At 38.2% G+C, this 12015-nt stretch overlaps 1 protein-coding gene across 8 annotated transcripts in view; it reads left to right on the plus strand.

The window, feature by feature from the left end:
* The window catches only part of LOC138738384 (syntaxin-binding protein 5-like), a 267977-nt gene that overhangs the window by 185961 nt on the left and 70001 nt on the right, over positions 1–12015 (plus strand). The window lies entirely within an intron of this gene.

The following is a 12015-nucleotide window of genomic DNA, read 5'->3' on the forward strand; positions in this document are numbered from 1 at the left end:
TGACCATGCCTCACCCACCCCTTCATCTGTAAACAAGAATGCAACTGAGGCCAATGCTGGGATTTCTATGTCAATTATCTGAAAGGAAGTGGGTTAGCATATTTTATGGCAAAATTAACTCACTCCAAGTTCTAGACTGAGCCAAAGACCCACATAGAATGTGCATTGCATGAAATTCTGCTCATCCTGCGGTTTGTGGCCATGATCTCACTCAGAGGATTCCTGCTGTTGAGCAGTCAGGTTGCACCAAAACAAAATCACAGCAGAGCTGAAATACTGAATGCATTATTGATCATTGAAATTATAAATTAGTAAAGCAACATAAAGGCTAATATTTATCATTATGTCTATAAAGTGGACGCATTCCTAAAATTCTATGTGCCATATCTCTTTTTGATTGTACTTTTACTGAAATATTCTTTTAATTTTCTAACTGCTGCCTTCACACAAGTCCAGATTGTATTCTTAATATGGCAGTGACTTAACCTGGCATGAATCAAATCTTTTTCCCAGGGTAAATGCTGGGGAGTCTCAGCAAGATTGACCTCCTTGTGGAGATGAAATGAAGAGCATCATGATAGATAGAGTGCCAATTTTTACCCCTTACCATTCAGGACTTCAGCATATGCACTGATATTTTAATAGTTGCTTTCATTGAAATGGGTAAATACAATGGTTACATTTTGGACTGTTATGTTGGTTTTTAACTTCCACATTTTGAAAGACAAAGTAATAAAACTTTTATGAATCTTCCTAAAGTTAAAACTTTCTGAAGAGCCATTCTCAAATAAAATGTCTTCATTGGATGTAACTGATGTTTTTAAATCATTTGTAAATTGCATTTCTTTCCAATGATCCACACCTTAGTGATCTATTTTTAATCTATCACAAGGATTGTTTCTTGATTGTTCTTGAAATCATGACTGAATCAGTCCAAAATCCATAAAGTGTTCAGGAAGCAAAATCTTCCTTGTCCAGTGTAATCACTGTAACTAATTCTCTGTTAGAAACCTGATAATTGTTACTCAAACATCAAAGCCGGCTTTTCCCTTTCTCCAGTCCTGTCACACTTTGATGATATTATTGTTAGGATCAATTACAGTTAATTATTTAATATTCCTTTTAAACAGTGATGGAATTACTTTGTCAAACTATTGTATCAAATTTTTGTACCTGGTCAAAAAATGATTCACAAAACAGCATTCTTTAATAGGAAATGAGATATTATACCACTTTCTTCATTAGAAATTATGATCCACAGCAGTCTCTTAAATAATTGAGCCTTCACAGAATCTTAATTAGACATCAAATTATTTTGTAAAGTTTTTATTCTCAAGGTCAAAATACTCAAAAGGAGCAACAAAAAAAAAGCTTCTTCCAAAGCAGTTTATGAAGCATGATTCAACGTCAATAATTAACATCTTCAGATCGTCAAAACAGAAAATAACACTTTGTGGTAGTGATACCTGGAAATGGGATTATGTAGAACCACACTAATTTCTATGAAAGATAAAACAGCATAGAAAATGTTGTATTTTCATTGCACAGTCAATGATATTCCTTCCACTGTGGAATGATGTTATTTTCGCATTGGAAGAGTTCACACACCTGAATATTATTTTGGGGATTTTCACACAGACAAGCACTAGAGAAGGTAATACAGTAAAATCCCCGGAATCCAGCATCTATGGGGGATTGGTAGATGCCGGATAAGTGAATTTTCCCATTGCTTGAGATTGCATGTTGTATGATTGGTGATCTAACCACTAAGGGTGGGGGGGGGGGGTTAATTTTAAGCGTTTGTATTTTTACCTTATTTATTTTCCGCATTTGCTTTGTCGTTTGCTTGAGGCTGCCAATTGCTTGAATTCCAGATAACAGAGATTTTACTGTTCTGGTGCTATTTGCTTCAATGTTACTTGAAGGTGATCTGCCTGAGCAGGTCACAGCTTGTGGAGTCTAACACCTTGAAACAACCTATGTTAAATCTCCTTTCGTTAACAGTCTGGACTGTGCATGCACAGCCTGGTAAAGATACACCTACAAAGGTGCTATGAAGCATGTTCCTGGTTTACAGCCCAGGTAAATGATGAATTAGTGGTGTATTTTTCACCCAGCACTTGACAAAGTGGTGCATTTCCTACGTACTTGTTTCCCTTGTCCTTTTTTGACAGCATAGATCATAGATTTGGGAAGTGTTGTTGGAGCACACACATTTCAGCTATGGTATGCCTGTGGTGGAAGGATTAAAAATTTAGGTGGTCGGTGGGGTGACAAACAGACATTCTGATGTCATTGAACTTGTTGATGTGTTGGAGCTGTACTCTATCAGGGAAGTAGAGATCAATCTATCTTGGCTTGATTTGTGTTGATGGTAGAAGGGTACTTAGAGGTGTGATGTATTTCATCAAATATCACCTCCTCAGGGTGTTTTTGGTGGGGACATAGCCATAGTGATGCCATTGAATGGCAAGAATAGATGGTTAGGCTCTCTTGTGGTCACTTCTTAATATATAGAGTGAATTGAATTGGCTGAAGACTGGCTGTTATAGTGTGAGATCTCAGGAGGAAACAACTTGGCATTTTTGGCTGAATATTATTTTAACATGCTTCAGCTGGATCTGTGGCCTTGGCCTTACCATGTCTGATTCTGGGAACATTCATTGACCTTCTCTTCCTATTAATTGCCCACCATCATTCATGACTATATGAAACAGATTGCAGATCTTGATTTGATATGGTGGTTGTGGTGTTGCTAAGCTTTATTGCATTCTGTTTATCTCTTAGTTTGCAACATTGACAGATTGCACCTTGGTTTTAGGCATGTATAGTGCAGCTCTTGGCATGTCCTTTTGCACACATTGTTAAACTAAGATTGATCTGCTGGTTTGATTGTAATGGTTGATTAAAGATGGTAATACCACAACAATGGAACCTATCTCTGAGTGAAGAAATAACCTTGCCTCCACAACATTGTCATGGATAAATGATATGTCATAGGTACATTGGAGAGGATAAGGAAAGAAGATTCGTGTTGGTTCACAAATTATCTATAAAGCTTGTTCAGGTGAGGGTGTAAATGAGAAATGGAGGATATTCAAAAAAGAAATTTTGAGGGTACAGAGTAGTTATGTCCCAGTGAGGATCAAAGGAAAGGTTGGAAGTCATAGGGAGGCTTGATTTTCGAGGAATATTGGAAATTTGGTTAGGAGAAAAAGGGAGGTGTACAAGAGGTATAAAGAACAGAGAGCTGACAATTTGAAGGAGGACTACAAGGAGTGTAGAAGGAATCTTAAGATTAAGAAATTAGAAAGGCCAAAAAAAGGCACGAAGAGGCTTTGGCAGACAGAGTAAAAATAAATCCAAAGGGTTTCTATAAGTACATTAAAAGTAAAAGATTAGTGAGGGATAAAATTGAACCCCCTGTAGATAGTGAGGGTAGGCTGAGTGAGAAGTCAGAGGAAATGGGGGAAATTTTGAATGATTTCTTTGCCTCGGTATTCACTAGGGAAAAAAATATTTAACCAGTTGAGGTAAAGAAAAATAGTGGGGAGGTAATGAATCATATAAGGATAACCGAGGAGGTAGTGATGGCTGTGTTGAAAAAGATAAAGGTGGATAAATCTCCGGGACCGGACAAAATATTCCCAAGGACACTCAGGGAGGCTAGTGGACAGATAGTGGGGCCATTAACAGAGATATTTAGGATGTCACTGGCCACGGGGCAGTGCCAAGGATTGGAGGGTGGCGCATGTGGTTCCGCTGTTTAAGAAAGGGTCTAAATGTAAAACTGGGAATTATAAGCCCGTGAGTCTGACGTCTGTGGTGGGAAAGTTGATGGAAAGTGTTCTGAGGGATGGTATTTACAATTATTTTGAGGTACAGGGATTGATAGGGAGTAATCAGCATGGTTTTGTCAGGGGTAGATCATGCTTGACAAACCTGATTGAGTTTTTCGAGGGGGTTACAAAAAAGGTTGATGAAGGGAAAGCTGTGGATGTTGTCTATTTAGACTTTAGTAAAGCTTTTGACAAAGTTCCCCACAGGAGGTTAGGAAAAAAGGTGGAGGCATTAGGTATAAATGAGGAGGTAGTGAAATAGATTCAGCAATGGTTGGATGGGTGGTGTCAGAGAGTAGTGGTAGAAAATTGTTTGTCGAATTGGAGGCTGGTGACTAGTGGAGTTCCTCAGGGATCGGTCCTGGGTCCACTATTGTTTGTTATATATATATTAACGATCTGGAAATAGGGGTGGAGAATTGGATAAGCAAGTTTGCGGATGTTACAAAGATTGGTGGTGTTGTGGACAGTGAGGAAGATTACCGTAGATTAAAAGGTGATTTAGGAAGGCTGGAGGTGTGGGGTGAGAAATGGCTGATGGAATTTAATACAGATAAGTGTGAGGTGTTACATTTTGGAAAGGCAAATCTAAATAGGTCATATGCATTAAATGGTCGGCTATTGAGATGTGCAGAGCCACAAAGGGATTTAGGAGTTGTGGTAAATAGTACCCTCAAGGCTGATACTCAGGTAGATGGTGTGGTGAAGAAGGCATTTGGAATGTTGGCCTTCATAAATCGGAGTATTGAATTCAAGAGTAGGGAAGTTATGATGAAATTGTACAAGGCATTGGTGAGGCCAAATTTGGAGTACTGTGTACAGTTTTGGTCACCAAATTATAGGAAAGATATAAACAAAATAGAGAGAGTGCAGAGAAGGTTCATGAGAATGTTGACAGGATTTCAAGGTTTGAGTTACAGGGAAAGGTTGTGCAGACTAGGGCTTTTTTCTCTGGAGCGTAGAAGATTGAGAGGGGACTTGATAGAGGTGTTTAAGATTTTAAAAGGGACAGACAGAGTAAACCTGGATAGGCTTTTTCAATTAAGAGTGGGGGAGATTCAAACTAGAGGGCATGGTTTAAGATTGAAGGGGGAAAATTATAAGGGGAACATGAGGGTTAATTTCTTTACACAGAGGGTGGTGGGGATGTGGAATGAGTTTCCGACAGACGTGGTCGAGGCGGGATCATTGGTTACATTTAAGGAAAGACTAGATAGTTACATGGATAGGAGAGGACTGGAGGGGTATGGACCGGGTGCTGGTCAGTGGGACTAGGAGGGTGGGGATTTGTTACGGCATGGACTAGTAGGGCCGAACTGGCCTGTTCTGTGCTGTAAGTGGTTATATGGTTATATGGACATGGTCTGCAGAGTCCCAGTGCTACTCAGAGACTTATTGGACTATAAATAAAACTGCAATTGCTGGATTTGAAATAAAAAACAGAAATGCTGCAGAAAACTGGGCCTTCTCTCTTTCTCTGTTCTGATGGAGGGACTTTGACTTGATTTTTTTTCTTTCCACAGATGCTGTTGAACTGACTGAGTTCTTCCAGCATTTCTGCTTTTGTTTTGGTGTGGACCTTGAAGTCCTAATATAGTACATCCTATGCCCTTGATATTTTCACCATGGAGGAATGCAGATTCAACAGATGAGGGAGGACAGTGATGATCACAGGGACTTTTCTTGCTCGCATTTGACCTGATGCCATCAGATATGGCATTCGTGTTGCAGATTCCCAGAGCTACTTTCTTTTACCTCTATTTAATCTGTCTGGCTAATGATGCAAGACATACCAAAAAAGATTCTGACGGAGCAGCCTGGCATGTTATCTACAAGGTATGATTCTGAGTGTACTAATAGCTAGTTGTTCTTGACTCATCCTTAAGAGAGCTTTTGCAGTTTGGAAACTAGTATTTGTTGATGAGGAAGTCTTGACTGGAAGTAACTTGGCTCCATCTGAATTGCTGCCTGATGGTCCATTTAGTTGTTTTGTAATTTTGTTTTAATATACAGTTTTGGTACAACTGAATGTATTGCTTGAGTCAACCACATTGATGTGGGTCTGATGTCTTGTGTAGGCAGGTTAGCTATCTGATTGTCATTACTAAGATTAATTGTCTTCAAGTAACTAAATTAATTGAATTCAAATTCCACACCCACAATGCTGGGATTCAAACTTTTGCACCTCTAGATCTCTGCAGTATAAGTACTAAGAACTAATTCAGAACAGCATCATCTGTCTGTCTCTTGACTTATTTGCAGCCACTAACCCCTCTGCCAACCTTCCAGACCAATTACTCTATTTATTAATACTGGGTCACTGATAACTCTCTCTACTCTCAATGCCTGTCACCAGATCCCACCCTTCCCTCCCCCATCACTTCAGCATGACCTAAACCCAGATTGATCATCTTGTTGACACATAAAAGAAAGATCCTTCCTTGCTCCAGGACTGTTCAATAGCACACAAAATGTCTGTTGTTTTATTTATTGTTGAAACTCCCAGCAGTAGGCACTCAAATAAAACATTTATTGGACTACCATGGACTGATGGTTTAAAAGTCTCGATAAATGCCTTTCAGCTTCCAGGTAAATATGTGATAATTTAGCCAATCATACCTTTTGTGATAAACAATCAAGAAGCCAAACAAGATTTAGGCCTAATTACTTGATCATTGATTTTATAATAGATTATGATTTTTTTTTTAAATTTTCAATCAACATGAAGTTACAAAACAAACAAAAACCAAAGAAACATCACAGATCTTCCACATGGAAGGTTAGTAAGGAAGGTTCAGGCACTGGGTATTAATTTTGAGATAGTCAAATGGGTTCAACAGTGGCTAGAGAGTCATGGTGGATGGCTGTCTGTCAGGATGGAGGCTGGTAACAAGCAGAGTGCCTCAGGGATCGGTATTGGGTCCCTTGTAATTTGTCATTTACATTAATGATTTGGATGATGGGGTGGTAAAGTGGATTAATAAATATCCAGATGATACAAAAATAGGTGAAGTTGTGGATAATGAAGAAGGTTTTCAGAGATTACAGAATGATTTGAACGCTTAGAAGAGTAGGCTGAAAGGTGGCGGATGGAGTTTAATACTCAAAAGTGTGAGTGCTTCATTTTGGAAAGAATAATCAAAACGACATAAGCAGTAAACGGGAGGGCATTGAAGAATGCAGAAGAACAGAAAGATCTAGGAATAATGGTTCATTGTTCTTTGAGGCGGTATCTCATGTGGATAGAGTGGTGAAGAAAGCTTTTGGTTTGTTGGCCTTTATAAATCAAAACATAGAATATAGGAGTTGGGAAGTGATGTTAAGACTATTCAAGGTATTGGTGAGGCCAAATTTGGAATACTGTGTACAGTCTGGTCACCAAATTATAGGAAGGATATCAATAAGAGTGCAGAGAAGATTTACTAAAATGTTGTCTGATTTCAGAATCTAGATTACAAAGAAAGATCGAGTAGATTAGGTCTTTATTTATTGGAGTGTAGAAGGTTGAGTTGGGGGGGGTGGGATTTGTTGGAGGTGTTTAAAATTATGAGGGGGATAGATAGATTAGATGTGAATAGGCTCTTTCCCTTGATGGTAGGTGAGATTGAAATAAAATGTTAAGAGTTAGGGGGAAAAAGTTTAGAAGTAACATGAGAGGGAACTTTTTCACTCAGAGAGTGGTGGCTGAGTGGAATGACCTTCTGGAAGAGGTGGTCGCAGCAAAGTCAATTTTGTCATTTAAGGAAAAGTTGGATAGGTATATGGATTGGAGGGGATTAGAGGGTTATGGGCAGAATGCAGGTAGGTAGGACTAGAGGAGATCACTTAGATCGGTATGGACTAGAGGGGCCGAGATAGTCTGTTTCCGAACTCTAATTGTTCTAAGATATATACAATAAAATACCAAAACTGAACTACATGTTGATATACAAAGAAGGAAGATCCAACACATTATCACAATTATCAAGTTCTGCACTATTGTTTATAAATACAAAATTAAACAATGTGCTGATCCTTCAAAGGAAAGTAGGAAATGGAGAAAAGAAAAAAAAGAAAGACCCCCCCCCCCCCAGGACAAGGGGGAAAAAAAGATGTTTTTCTCCCATATGATGTGACAAAATCATCTGTTTTCCAAAAACATTAATTACATTAAGATGAAACATTGCGTGATTCATCCTGAGATTACTTCCTCCCTAAAGGGATAAATGTCTTGACATAGACATCGCTAGGGATATTTAAGATGTGGCATTGGAGACTAGAGAGGGAAATCTTAAATACACATTCCATTTTCTTAAAAACCTGTTGTAGCAATTTGTGTGGTTGTACGTAATCTTCTCCAAGGCAACACAACTATGCATTTTTGACTTCCAGTAGGTCGGAATAGATTATGATTCTTAATCTATTAAGAATTTGGTGAATTTTCCATAACTTCATTCAGGTTTGATTTATTTGACTTTGATGTGTCTTAAATATAATTGTGCTCAGTAAACTTGGAAATGGATATGAATAACATTGCACTGTTGCGATGCATATGCAAATAGCTATGTTGTATGTTTTCCTGTTGGACACATTTAGTTTTAAAGCTTCATTTCATAATTCCTAAATGCTTTTGAATGGCTTTGTCCATGGAATGCATACAGAGATCGACTTCTTTCAGTTTCCACTTTCTCCTGGATGCTGTTGAATGAAACTTGCTATTTGATAGCTGGAAGCCACTTTCTTTCTCTTTAGCTATGTCTGTTTTTCTCTCCTCTGGCTGCTGCTGGGTGATGATTTGCTGACAGAAAACCTTTGCATGCGTGGCCTGTCTAGTTTGTACTCACTGAAACGGCTCCGTACATCATATCAGAGTAAGTTATCCATCTCTGTAGACCATATTTTATTCTGTTTTTGCTGGGTGATGGATTGATAATTACTGTTTGCCACACTTGAGTGCCATGATAAAATTAATATTTTTTGTTGTAGTTTCTGAAGGAAGAGTCAGTACCATTTCTTGGTTAATTGCTCTTTTTGTAGTATGATTTAATGCAAGAAGAAATTCTTTCAAATGTATTGCTTTAATTAAGCTGAAATACATAATTTGTCAAAGCCACTTACTTTCATGTATGTGCAACTCATTTCAGAGTGGCAAATAAGTTATCCATTTATTAGATTAAAACAAAATGAAATATGGTCTATAATTTTCCCAAACTTTGAATAGGGTGAGAAAAAAAAATGATCATTGGATTCTTGTCATGCTGTACAGTTCAGTAAGAGTAATGTGATAGTGTAGTATCTTGATAAATATTTGAAAAAAATATAATTATACATTTGACAATTAACTGTATTTTGTATTTTGAGTGCTGTTGTCCTTTTGCAGAGGTTGTAGTTCTAGTTTTGAGCTCTCCCTGGACATTTACATCCAAATAGTATCACAATTATACATTTAATCAATATCAAAAGGACATCAGACATGAATTCATACAAAAGTGTGTTTCGAGTTTTGAAACAATTTGAATGATAATTATGTAAATGAAACAGTTGACAGAAAAACAGAATCCACTGGTACGGAGCATCTGACTTTCCAATGGTCTCCAATTAATTCATCCCTTACAATCTGATATCAAAACTGATAATATAAAAGGGGTAATATTATCAGAATAGAAATGGAAAATAATACAAATTCCTTTTGTCCAGATTATATTCTGTAAAATAGTGTTTGGTAAATATGCTGCATATTATTTATTTAATTGCTTATGGAATTATGTTCAGAAATTTAAATTTAGTCTATTCTTTGTGTGCGCCAGGCCAGAAAAAAAATATTTATTTTGGGTTAAATTAAGCATTAATTTTGAACAAACATGAAGGCATTTCTATCGATATTGATTAAATGTTAAGACTTCGTTTTAAGACTTCGTGTGTCATTTTTGGGAGTGGAAAGTGATATTCAAAGCAGGCCATAAATGCTTCTCTTCTAGACAGAAGTTTGAAGACCACTATGGCTGGATTCATTGCACCACTTTTGTGAACATATACATGACAGAACTTGCATTTATTAAATTAGTATGGGGGAAATTAGTGCATTTTGTTTTCAACATATTTTTCTTGAATGGGATTCTGCTTCAGTGCTCGAAGAAATATTATCGCCTAATGAGACTGAGGAAGCTGTCATTAAACTGATTCAGAGAAAATATATATTACTAAATGATGTTCTAAAGTGAATACACCCTATTTAGTTTGCAACTCAGCACTATATGATTTTGTTTTATCTTGGAACACCTCTTTCTCCTCATGAATAAAGCTAAGGAGTGGATGAGGATAAAGATAATGCTAAGACTGCGTATAAAGACAGAAATCAAAGGGTTGTGTGTAGTGGAAATAATGTTCTCAGGTGCATCTATTTCAATACAAGGAGCATTGTAGGAAAGGCGGATGAGCTTAGAGCATGGATTGGCAAGTGGAATGATGTCATTGTGGCCATTAGTGAAACTTGGTTGCAGGAGAGGCAGGGCTTCCATTGTTTCAGATGCAATAGAGCAGGAGGGATGAAAGGGGAAGGAGTGGCATTGCTCGTCAGAAAAATATCACAGCTGTGCTCAGACAGGACAGACTGGAGTGCTCAATGACTGAGGCTGTATGCGTGGAGCTGAGGAATGGGAAAGGTATGACCACATTAATGGATTGTATTGTATTTTTTCACTCTGTATTTGCTAGCACTGTTAAGAGAAACTCACAAGTATGATAAATGTTCCATTTTTGTTCCTAGTAATGCTGTACTGTATTTAGGTAAGGACAGAAGATGCTGTATATATGCCACAATTCAGACAAGCTCTGGTAAACGAACAAGTGGATTAGTTAAATTTCAAATAAACAACCCTCCTACGGAACTAACCGCATCTGAAAATTTGGGAAAAAAGTGTATATATTTGTTAGAAAACCATACCGGGGTGGGGGGTGGATGTAGATTAATGGGGTGTAAATTGGGCAGCTCAGACTCATGGGCCGAAATGGCCAGTAACCATTGCTGTGTGTCTAAATTAAGAATCTTTGAACAGAATTGTATATAAAATATACAACATGAAACTGTTCATCTGGGCTAGTGTTCATTGTCCACTCTAGTCCCCTCCCATTCCAACAATCTGCTTTCTGCCTATGAGCACATTTTCCATTTCCCTTCTCTAATGATTTGGTGATGATTGTGGACTTGAGGAGGAAATCAGGAGAACATGAACCAGTCATGATCGAGGGATCAGCAGTGGAGAGGGTCAAGGACTTCAAATTCCTTGGTGGCAATATCTCTGAGAATCTATCCTGGCACTTCCATTTCGAGGCAGTCACAAAGAAGGCTCGCCAGCAGTATACTTTATTAGGAGTTTGAGGAGATTCGGTAGGTCACCGAAGACTCACGAAAACCTCTACATGTGAACCGTGGACAGCATTGTGGCTGGTTGCATCATTGCCTGGTGTGGAGGCTCGCCAGCAGTATACTTTATTAGGAGTTTGAGGAGATTCGGTAGGTCACTGAAGACTCACGAAAACCTCTACATGTGAACCGTGGACAGCATTGTGGCTGGTTGCATCACTGCCTGGTGTGGAGGTGTCGATGCTCAGGTCAAGAAAAAAATCTCAAAAGGGTTGTTAACTTGGCCAGTGACATCACCAGTGTTCACTCATTGATGACATCTATAAGAGGCGGAGTCTTTAAAGAGCAGCCTCTATCTATCCCCAAGGCTATGACCTCTTCACTCTGCTACTATTAGGATAAAGGTACAAGAGCCTGAAGACTAACATACAGCGGCACAAGGGCAGCTTCTTCCCTGCTGCCATCTGATTCCTGAATTAACAATTAACCACTACCTTAAATTTATTGTCATCTGATTGTACAAGTGCAACCTGATGAAATAGTTCTCTGGTCCTCGGTGCAAAACATGCAGACACACAACCAGACCTAACACACATACAGACAAACAATATACATGCAAGATAAGCATTTCATCTATACAAATAAATAAATGTTGTTTCATGACTATGAGAGTCTCAGATGGTTAGTGTGAGGAGTTCCTTTGGTTGTTCAGCATTTTCACTGCCTGTGGGAAGTGAGAGTACTTACTTTCTTTTCCTTGCACTATTTTTATTTATTAAGTAATGTGATTTATATAAATGTTCACACCGTGATGCTGCTGTAAGACAATGAATT

Source organism: Narcine bancroftii, chromosome 7 (assembly GCF_036971445.1).
Source record: "Narcine bancroftii isolate sNarBan1 chromosome 7, sNarBan1.hap1, whole genome shotgun sequence".
NCBI lineage: Eukaryota > Metazoa > Chordata > Chondrichthyes > Torpediniformes > Narcinidae > Narcine > Narcine bancroftii.